General features: G+C 46.3%; 1 long non-coding RNA gene across 1 annotated transcript; it reads left to right on the top strand.

Annotated features, from left to right (window-relative positions):
• Window positions 1-1,221: 1,221 nt before the first annotated feature.
• Window positions 1,222-3,749, top strand: LOC139275924 (uncharacterized). Its single transcript, XR_011595795.1, has 3 exons — window positions 1,222-1,242; window positions 1,904-2,060; window positions 3,636-3,749. It is a non-coding gene; the product is annotated as an uncharacterized lncRNA (long non-coding RNA).
• Window positions 3,750-11,215: the final 7,466 nt, after the last annotated feature.

Genomic DNA, 11,215 nt, shown 5'->3' with positions numbered 1-11,215 from the left:
TAACCACTGCAGGGACAAGAGTGCTACCCACTGAGCCACGGCTAGATACAAAGTCAATGTAACATAAAAGATCCTATGGCACTAGTTCGAAGAAGAGCAGAGGCATTATCCCTGGTGTCCTGGCCAATTTTTATCCCTCAATCAACATAAATAAAACAGATTATCTGGTTATTATCACGTTGCTGTTTGAGGGAGCTTGCTGTGCGCAAATTGGCTGCCACGTTTCCCACATTACAACGGTGACTACACTCCAAAAGTACTTCATTGGCTGTAAAGCGCTTTGGGACATCCGATGGTCGTGAAAGGCGCTATATAAATGCAAGTCTTTCTTTCTTTTTTCTTTTCCCATCCGTGAGATGTGGATGAATCATTCCAAGTCTTCAACCCTGCACTTGCCTGAGTTGTTGGCATCCATTCCAGCTCTGATCTCTTCTAAACCTGTGCTCAGAGACCCAAGATCTGCTGATGTGATTAATTGTATGTCCACTCCTGTTGATCTCGAATTACATCATTACCCTTTTCTAGGTTTTCACTTGGGAGTCCCAATATTGCTTATTGGGGCCAATTTGTCCACCAGTTTCAGCAAGAGAAAGCCGCAGGAAGGTGTAGAGAGGGGGAGATCAGAACTAAGGGCCATAAATTTCGTCACTAATAAATCCAATAGGAATTCAGGAGAAACTTCTTTATGCGGTGGTCAGCATGTGGAACTCGCTACCACATGGAGTAGCGAATAGGATAGATGCATTAAAGGGCAAACTAGATAAGTTCAGAACGTAGAAAGGAATAGGAGGATATACAGGCAACTCTCGATTATCCGTACACGGATCTATCGGAGAACCCGCTGCAAAGGCACTTTTAAAAACTGTGATTCTGTCCCATGTACAGCTGCACACGACCATTAAACCCACCCCACGCACAGTCCTAATTAACTAATTCTAATGCTTTGAATTTAGCAGGTCCCTCCCTTTGGCATCACAACCAGCTGTTTGGTAAAATCAGGCGAAATTCCTTCGTTCCTGACTTTCCTCTTCCCTCCCATATATTTTTCGGTTCCTTCCTCTTCCTCTCTTCCCTGCCGTCTTTCCGTCTTCTGACAGCTCTGCAACTCTATTCATAGGCAATCAGATGAGAAGACTGTCACTTTGGAACTCCTCTCCAAACATAAAGAAATTGGGATAAATCTTGGTGAAGGTGCTCTTGTGCAGTCTGGAGTATCACTGAGGGTGCCGCCGGGCCTCGAGGGTAAGTAAAGCCGAGTCTCATTCGACCTCCAGCGGTTGAAGCCTTTAGACTGGCCATTTTAAGAAAAAGTAGACACAGTATAACATGGGTCTCTTCAATTTATATTAAAATGGATAGGTGGACAATCCCATCCTGGAGTGCACAGAAGCAGAAAAGCATCAAAGTATACATTCTCGGCAAGTACGTGCACTCGCCCTAGCGGCAAAATCGTTTACCGGGAATAGCCCGATCCCCGAGGGCCCCGGATAATCGAGAGTTGCCTGTACTGATTGGGTGAGATGAAGAAGGATGGGAGGAGACTCAGTTGGGCCGAGCGACCCGTTTCAGTGCTGCAGACTGTAAATCTACTCACAATTTAAAAAATAAACAATGTCAGCTTTACAAAGTGTCTTGGCTCACCACAGCACATTATTCAAAGTTGATTTTCATGTTAATGAGTCCCTCACATACTGTCCTACACCACAGCACTTGGTTCATGCTGCAGCAGTCGTTCGTTCTTGCAATAAGAGAATCCATGTCCCCTCTCTGTGTGTACATTTTTATTCTCCACCCTTCCAGTTTTGTCTTTCCGTATGTGCAGTCCTGCACCATCTGGAGATCAGAGACAACTGGCAGGGTCGCCAGTCCCAGCATTAGTGATGGTGTTCTTCCTCTGGTACAGGCACCATCCATCACTTGGGGAATCATCTCACACCGTAACACCAGCCTCGCCAGATGTGATACTCAAGCAGCAGGAGAAGAAAATGAGCCGCAGACATATCCACAGGGCAACACACGCACCATCGCCACAGGTGGATACAACAGAGTGACAACGGCAGGTAAGACAATTTGGCTGAGGGATTCAAGTCACTAACCTGCCAGGTCACCCATAAACTACTCAAAAAAAGAAGATTGTAACAGGGGAATTTCACGACCACCGGACATCCCAAGTGTTTTACAGCCAATTAAGTACTTTTTTTGAAGGATAGTCACTGTTGTAATGGAGGAAACACGGCAGCCAATTTGCGCACAGCAAGCTCCCACAAACAGCAATATGATAATGACCAGGTAATCTGTTTTTTGTTATGTAGATTGAGGGATAAATATTGGCCAGGACACCGGGGACAACTCCCTTGCTCTTCTTCGAAATAGTGCCGTGGGATCTTTTACATCCATCCAAGAGGAGCAGACGGGGCCTCGGTTTAATGTCTCATCTGAAAAACGGCACCTCTGACAGTGCAGCACTCCCTCAGCACTGCACTGGAGTGTCAGCCGAGATTTTTGTGCTCAAGTCTCTGGAGTGGGACTTGCCTCTGAGTCAGAAGGTTGTGGGTTCAGGGGTGCTACCAACTGAGCCATTGGTTGACAGACAAGTAGGACGGTCCTAGCTGGACCAGCCATAGGAAGTTAACCACTGCCCTGTAATGGTTAGCTGTGCAGTTGTAACTAGTTAAACTCCAATGGGGCTGGATTGTCGGCTTGTTGCCGCCTCGCTATTTGCCCTGGAGGGGCATCAATGGCGGCGGTGAGCTCTTCTGGGCGGGCAGCCAGCTTCCAGTGCCCCGCCGGTGCTGGTCTCGGCGGAGTGCGGAGCATTACCGCCCGGGAGAGGCGAGCCGGTGTGCAACGCCCCTGGTTGCAACACCGGCTCAATTTCTGGTTCCCGCCCAATCCGTAGTGCTGCATAGCGCCCCCTGGTGGGACCGCCTGTGAAAGTGAGCAGTCCGAGCTGTAGCAGCGGCAGTGAGGTAAGTAATGTCGACCTCAGGTAAGCGTGATTGTTTTTTTTTTTTGCCATTTACGTTGTGGTGGCATAAGTTAATTATTGGGAATGTTTTTGGTGGGTATTTTTCAGTTTTTTTTTTTCTCCCCAGGACGCTCCGAGGCCGACTGTTTAGCTTGGGATTTTCACTTGCTCAGCCAGCCCTGAGAGAGGGGTGCAACGCTTCCCTTAGTGCTCCGCCCCACACTCGGGGCCCAGCTGCCCAATTTTGCTGTCTGAGCCGCCAACTTTACCGCCCCGCCGCCATTACCGCCCCGAAATGAGCAGAGCCAAAAATTCAGCCCTATATAGACTATCCTGCTCACTTTTAGAGGGTTCCATCTCCTTGGCTATTGTCAACCTGCACCAGAATTCTGTCTGCATCACTGGACTCAGACAAGTGCAGTGTGCACACTTCGGGTCAGGCAAACACACACTGTTATCAGTTTAGATCTCTTATTTTGGATTGGATATGGTTAACCAGATGATGAATTTTTGCACTGGTCTGAGCAAGAACAATTATTGAGCTACCCCCTGAACAGCCCTTCCTCCCCTGCCCCCTGCCCCCTCCCCCACACCCACCCACACACACGCAAGATGCAATAAGTGATAATGTCCCTTTAATGTAGACCCCTGCACTTTCTAATTTCAGGTCATAACTGAACTCAATCTGCCGTCTTGAAATCGCAAACAAACAAGTAATGCAGGAACAGGCACTGCCGTCATTAATAAACTGATTGCTGCCATGAACACAAACTGGATAAATCACAGCCAATCGTAACCTACTGCCTGATGTCCGGATTGGAGAAATTTATCGTCTGTAGTGGAAATTAATTCAGGTAGAGCAGTATCATGTGATATGCCATTTCACAGGTTCCAAGGTTGTTATATTTCATTTAAACCAGTTTATTTCCTCTCCGACATCAGTTTCTCATTCCGTGCACATGGAACTTTTTATTTGTTTTCATTAAATAAAAACTGCAAAGATACCCGAATACTTTCGTCCATATGCAATTCTACTTGACGAAAATCTTGCAATACATTAAAAAATGTGCAGGACATAAATACTGACTTTGCATTTTACTCATAAAATGAAAGGGAATGAAGGTCAAGAACGGAAAAAAATAAATACTCCACGAGATCACAAGATGTTTCACAGCCAAGAAATTACTTTTGAAGTACAGTATAGTCAGCAAAATCTCTCAAATTAAAGCGGGACCTGTTTCTGGCTGGGGCAGAGATCATCTTGTACAAAAGGTAGGTACTGCACAACATTATTCCGGGCTAGAGTGATCTCCTGGACTAGTTTTGATGACCTCGGGGTTGGAGAGGATTTAATTCCCAAATTAGACTAAGGTTTTTCATCTGATTTTCGCCTCTCCCAGAAGATCACATGGTTTCGGGTGGGCTAGGGAGGGTACATAAGAACATAAGAACGTAAGAACATAAGAACGTAAGAACATAAGAAATAGGAACAAGAGTCGGCCATTTGGCCTCTCAAGCCAAATTCAATCATTCATGGCTGATCTGGTCTTGGCCTCAACTCCATTTCCCCACACGCACACCAAAACCCTTGAGTCCCTTAACTCTCAAAATTCTGTCCATCTTCATCTTAAATATGTTCAATGGCCCAGCCTCCACAGCTCTCTGGGGCAGAGAATTCCAAAGATTCATGACCCTCAGAAGATTTTCCTCCTCATCTCTGTTTTGAGTGGGCAACCCCTTATTCTATGCCCCCTAATTCTAGATTCCCCCACGAAGGGAAACATCCTCTCTGCATCTACCCTGTCGAGCCCTCTCAGAATCTTAAACATTTCAATAAGATCACCTCTCATTCTTCTAAACTCCAATGAGTATATTGTGATACACGAGGTATCATACATAAGAACATAAGAATATAAGAATTAGGAACAGGAGTAGGCCATCAGCCCCTCGAGCCTGCTCCGCCATTCAACAAGATCATGGCTGATCTGGCCGTGGACTCTGCTCCACTTACCCGCCCGCTCCCCATAACCCTTAATTCCCTTATTGATTAAAAATCTATCTATCTGTGACTTGAATACATTCAATGAGCTAGCCTCAACTGCTTCCTTGGGCAGAGAATTCCACAGATTCACAACCCTCTGGGAGAAGAAATTCCTTCTCAACTCTATTTTAAATTGGCTCCCCCGTATTTTGAGGCTGTGCCTCCTAGTTCTAGTCTCCCCGATCAGTAGAAACAACTTCTCTGCCTCTATCTTGTCTATCCCTTTCATTATTTTAAATGTTTCTATATGATCACCCCTCATCCTTCTGAACTCCAACAAGTAAAGACCCAGTCTACTCAATCTATTATCATAAGGTAACCCCCTCATCTCCAGAATCAGCCTAGTGAATCGTCTCTGTACCACCTCCAAAGCTAATATATCCTTCCTTAAGTAAGGTGACCAAAACTGTATGCAGTACTCCAGCTGCGGCCTCACCAATACCCTGTACAGTTGCAGCAGGACCTCCCTGCTTTTGTACTCCATCCCTCTCGCAATGAAGGCCAACATTCCATTCGCCTTCCTGATTACCTGCTGCACCTGCAAATTAACTTTTTGGGATTTCTAAAAGAGTTTCATGCACAAGGACCCCCAGGTCCCTCTGCACCACAGCATGTTGTAATTTCACCCCATTCAAATAATATTCCCTTTTACTGTATTTTTTTTCCAAGATGGATGACCTCACATTTACCGACATTCTATTCCATCTGCCAAACCTTAGCCCATTCGCTTAACCTATCTAAATCTCTTTGCAGCCTCTCTGTGTCCTCTACACAACCCACTTTCCCACTAATCTTTGTGTCATCTGCAAATTTTGTTACACTACACTCTGTCCCCTCTTCCAGGTCATCTATGTATATTGTAAACAGTTGTGGTCCCAGCATTGATCCCTGTGGCACATCAAAAACCACCGATTTCCAACCCGAAAAGGACCCATTTATCCCGACTCTCTGCTTTCTGTTAGCCAGCTAATTCTCTATCCATGCTAATACATTTCCTCTGACTCCGCGTAACTTTATCTTCTGCAGTAACCTTTTGTGTGGCACCTTATCGAATGCCTTTTGGAAATCTAAATACACCACATCCATCGGTACACCTCTATCCACCATGCTCGTTATATCCTCAAAGAATTCCAGTAAATTAGTTAAACATGATTTCCCCTTCATGAATCCATGTTGCGTCTGCTTGATTGCACTATTCCTATCTAGATGTCCCGCTATTTCTTCCTTAATGATAGCTTCAAGCATTTTCCCCACTACAGATGTTAAACTAACCGGCCTATAGTTACATGCCTTTTGTCTGCCCCCTATTTTAAACAGAGGCGTTACATTAGCTGCTTTCCAATCCGCTGGTACCTCCCCAGAGTCCAGAGAATTTTGGTAGATTATAACGAATGCATCTGCTATAACTTCCGCCATCTCTTTTAATACCCTGGGATGTATTTCATCAGGACCAGGGGACTTGTCGACCTTGAGTCCCAATAACCAGTCCAGCACTATCCCCCTAGTGATAATGATTATCTTCCTACATTCCCATGACTAGCAATTTTTGGCATGGTTTTTGTGTCTTCCACTGTGAAGACCGAAGCAAAATAATTGTTTAAGGTCTCAGCCATTTCCACATTTCCCATTATTAAATCCCCCTTCTCATTTTCTAAGGGACCAACATTTACTTTCGTCACTCTTTTCCGTTTTATATATCTGTAAAAGCTTTTACTATCTGTTTTTATGTTTCGCGCAAGTTTACATTCGTAATCTATCTTTCCTTTCTTTATTGCTTTCTTAGTCATTCTTTGCTGTCGTTTAAAATTTTCCCAATCTTCTAGTTTCCCGCTAACCTTGGCCACCTTATACGCATTGGTTTTTAATTTGATACTCTCCTTTATTTCCTTGGTTATCCACAGCTGGTTATCCCTTCTCTTACCGCCCTTCTTTTTCACTGGAATATATTTTTGTTGAGCACTATGAAAGAGCTCCTTAAAAGTCCTCCACTGTTCCTCAATTGTGCCACCGTTTAGTCTGTGTTTCCAGTCTACTTTAGCCAACTCTGCCCTCATCCCACTGTAGTCCCCTTTGTTTAAGCATAGTACGCTCGTTTGAGACACTACTTCCTCACCCTCAATCTGTATTACAAATTCAACCATACTGTGATCACTCATTCTGAGAGGATCTTTTGTGTGTTACTGGCTGGATGGACTAAAGGGACTTTACCTGTCTGCCATTGTTCGTATGAAGATGATTAACAGGGTAGATGCTGAGAGGCTGTTTCCCCCTGGCTGGAGAGTCTAGAACTATGGGGTCACAGTCTCAGGATAAGGGATCGGCCATTTAAAATGTAGATGAGGAGGAATTTCTTCATTCAGAGGGTGTGAATCTTTGGAATTCTCTGCCCCAGAGGGCTGTGGATGCTGAGTCTCTGAATACATTCAAGACTGAGATAGATAGATTTTTGGAGTCTCGGGGAAACAAGGGATATAGAGATCGGGCGGGAAAGTGGAGTTGAGGTCGATGATCAGCCATGATCTTATTAAATGGCGGAGCAGACCCGAGGGGCTGAATGGCCTACTTCTGCTCCTATTTCCTATGTTCTTATGTATGTACCTTGGTAAACTAGGTTACCATTAGTTGGTTACCATTAGCCAGCACAGGGTTAATAGGTGATGTGTTAGAACCCAATTAATTTACAAATAATTAAATGCTCTGTGGCTCTGGCGGTGTTTTCAAGGAGTCTTGACTGAGTTATCTGCTGCTTAGTAAGAAAATTAATCCGGGCTGATATCTTGTATTTGCAGACGCTGTCTCAGAGGATAGTTTGACTTTTCAGATACCATGGATGGCTCGATTCTAAGCGGCTCTCCTTTTTTCTGTTTGTAGCACAGGCCACAGTGTAATTGCATTTGTCGCAGAGAGAGCTTTCTGCCTGAGGTATCGGCAACCATCGCCGGACACTAATCAAGGTCGGAGTGATATCCTGGACTCGATCACCTGAAGGGGTCGGAGAGGAATTTCCCAGATTTCATTCCCAGATTGGTCAGGCTTTCTCACCTGCTTTTTGCCTCGCCCAGGAGGTCACATGGTTTTAGTGTGGGGTGGCGAGCGCATGTACAGGTGCGGCGCCTTAAACCCAGAACCCTCGGGACCGAGGCCGTTCCGGATTGCGGCCTTTTCCGGACTTTTGATTTGCTTTCTGACGTCACGAATCCAGAAGCACCCGCCTGAACTCAGGTTCGGGTATTTCCAGATTTCGAAATGTCAGAAGGGGTGGTGGTGGGGTTGGGGGGGGGGGGGGGGTAGGGGGCCCATGAAGGAGCTGTTCGGGATGTCCAGCCCCGCTGAGGAGGTCCTTGGGTGGGCCGGTGAGGAGGCCCCGAGGTAAGGGCAGCGGCGGTGAGGCGAGCAGGATGAGTGGTGGCGAGACGAGGCGAGGCCCAAGGTTGGGCAGCGACGGGGCCCCGAGGTCGGCGGGTCCAGATTCCGGAACATTCCGGATTCTCGGCGCTGCACCTGCATTGTGATACACATGGCACCGCAGTTGCGTGGGACAGGCTGGATGGATCAGAAGGCCTTTTCCTGTCCCTCATTGTATGTTCATAAATGAACGACAAATTACGCGGTTGAGGGCTGAATGTTGGCCAAGGCACTGCTGAAATAAAAACAGAAAATGCCGGAAATCTCAACGGGTCAGGCGGCATCTGGGGAGAGAAAAAGAGAGTTCACATTTCGGGTCGTCAGAACTGGCGAATATTCAAAATCAATAGATTCTTAAGGAGCACTGAAAGGGGGGAGGGGAGAAAGGACAAAAGGGAAGGTCTGTGATCGGGTGGAAGACAGGAGAGATTAGAGAGACAAAAGGGATGATGGGCCGACTTGAGATGGTAATGGCAGAAGTTAGAAAAAGATCAGTCTAGATCGGGTGTGAATGATACAATAATGACCAGCTGCCATGGGCGACAGGGAGAGAAATAAAATACATAAGATCGGGGGAGTGGGGGGGGGGGGGGGGGTTTAAACATAAAGGGGAAAGGGAGTAAGATATGGGCTGAAACCCTGCTGTTTCAAGGTCACCTGACCAGGGCCTCAGTTTAACATCACAACAGAAAGACAGCACTCCCTCAGGGGAAGGATCTCTTTGCTGAATGAAATTTTAAGTTACTATATTCAAGCAGTCACAGAATGATCTTTTATGTTATTGCGGGAAATAATGATTAGAAGGAAAATAAGGTACAGCTGTTGGCAGCACAGAGACATCGGAAAGAACAGCTTTCAACTCCTCACAGTGTAGTGTATTTGCTTCATGGGTTCTTTGCCAAAGAAGTCATAACAATACATTGCTATTCAGAACTAGTTGGTTTATGAGCAACAGGTTTAACAATCACACTACACATTACCAGTTCATCCACTAGACTCACATGCACAATCGTGGATGACCTAGACCCAACGGACTGGGGTTTTATGGAGTCGTGTGACCATCACGTGACTGGCTAAGCCACTCACAATGCAACAGCTCCACAAAACTGTGAGCGTACTCACCGGTGCGTACATTGCCCACAGATTCTCACTTCACCCTCCCGTTTATTTACTCGCCTCCTCTCCTGAAAGCACTGGCTCTTGCTGATACGTCCTTACTATACAGTATAAATGCACACAAGGCCCATACTTGAGAGAAGGTCACTCTGTGACCAGTTACCTTTATTACCAAGGACTCAAGAGGCAGACGGTGGGTGGAGCTTCCCCTTTAATACCGGAAAGTCCAGGTTAGGAGTGTCTCCCACAAGTTCGCCCCCTGTGGTCAGTGTTCTCAAGGTGCACAACTTAGGTCAGCTGAAAGTTGGGTAATATGACAGTTGAATACATGACATCATCTCCCCCCCAAAGTCTTATTGGGATCACAGGTTGAGTCTCTCTGGTGGTTTACGCTCCCTTGTAGAGCACCTGAGTTGGGGCTCCGGTTGTTGGGCGCTGGCCTGAGTGTCTGCTGTTTGCGATGCCTCAGGCCTGTCCGGACTGCCCACAGTGACTGGGCTCTCCTCCACTTGGTTCCAGTGTTCAGTCACCTGTGGTGGAGTAAACTCTATATCATGTTCTTCCTCTGCTTCTTCTATGAGGTTGCTGAACCTCCTTTTAGTTTGATCCACGTGTTTGCGGCAGATTTGTCCATTGGTAAGTTTAACTACCAGAATCCTATTCCCCTCTTTGGCAATCACAGTGCCTGCAAGCCATTTGGGCCCTGCAGCGTAATTAAGGACTAAAGCAGAGTCATTGACATCAATACATCGCGCCCTCGCATTCCTGTCATGGTAGTCACATTGTGACTGACGCCTGCTCTCGACAATTTCTTTCATAGTAGGGTGTATAAGGGATAACCTGGTTTTGAGCATCCTTTTCATTAGCAGCTCTGCGGGTGGAACCCCTGTGAGCAAGTGTGGTCGGGATCTATTGGCCAACAGGAGGCATGATAAGCGGCTTTGTAGGGAACCCCCTTGGATTCTGAGCATCCCCTGTTTGATTATCTGTACTGCTCGTTCCACCTGTCTGTTTGAGGCCGGCTTGAACGGTGCCGTTCTGACATGGTTGATTCCATTGCCTGCCATGAAGTCCTGGAATTCAGTGCTTGTATGGTAGAAAATTCCACAGGTTCACCACTCTCTGGGTGAAAAAGTTTCTCCTCATCTCGGTCCTAAATGGCTTACCCCTTATCCTTAGACTGTGACCCCTGGTTCTGGACTTCCCCAACATTGGGAACATTCTTTCTGCATCTAACCTGTCTAAACCCGTCAGAATTTTAAATGTTTCTATGAGATCCCCTCTCATTCTTCTGAACTCCAGTGAATACAAGCCCAGTTGATCCAGTCTTTCTTGATATGTCAGTCCCGCCATCCCGGGAATCAGTTTGGTGAACCTTCGCTGCACTCCCTCAATAGCAAGAATGTCCTTCCACAAATGGGTACACAATACTCCAGGTGTGGCCTCACCAAGGCCCTGTACAACTGTAGCAACACCTCCCTGCCCCTATACTCAAATCCCCTCGCTATGAAGGCCAACATGCCATTTGCTTTCTTAACCGCCTGCTGTACCTGCATGCCAAACTTCAATGACTGATGTACCATGACACCCAGGTCTCATTGCACCTCCCCTTTTCCTAATCTGTCACCATTCAGATAATAGTCTGTCTCTTTGTTTTTACCACCAAAGTGGATAACCTCACATTT

This window comes from Pristiophorus japonicus, chromosome 11 (genome assembly GCF_044704955.1).
Source record: "Pristiophorus japonicus isolate sPriJap1 chromosome 11, sPriJap1.hap1, whole genome shotgun sequence".
NCBI lineage: Eukaryota > Metazoa > Chordata > Chondrichthyes > Pristiophoridae > Pristiophorus > Pristiophorus japonicus.
The sequence above is the reverse complement of the archived record's forward strand: the minus strand, read 5'-3'. Positions and strand labels throughout refer to the sequence as shown.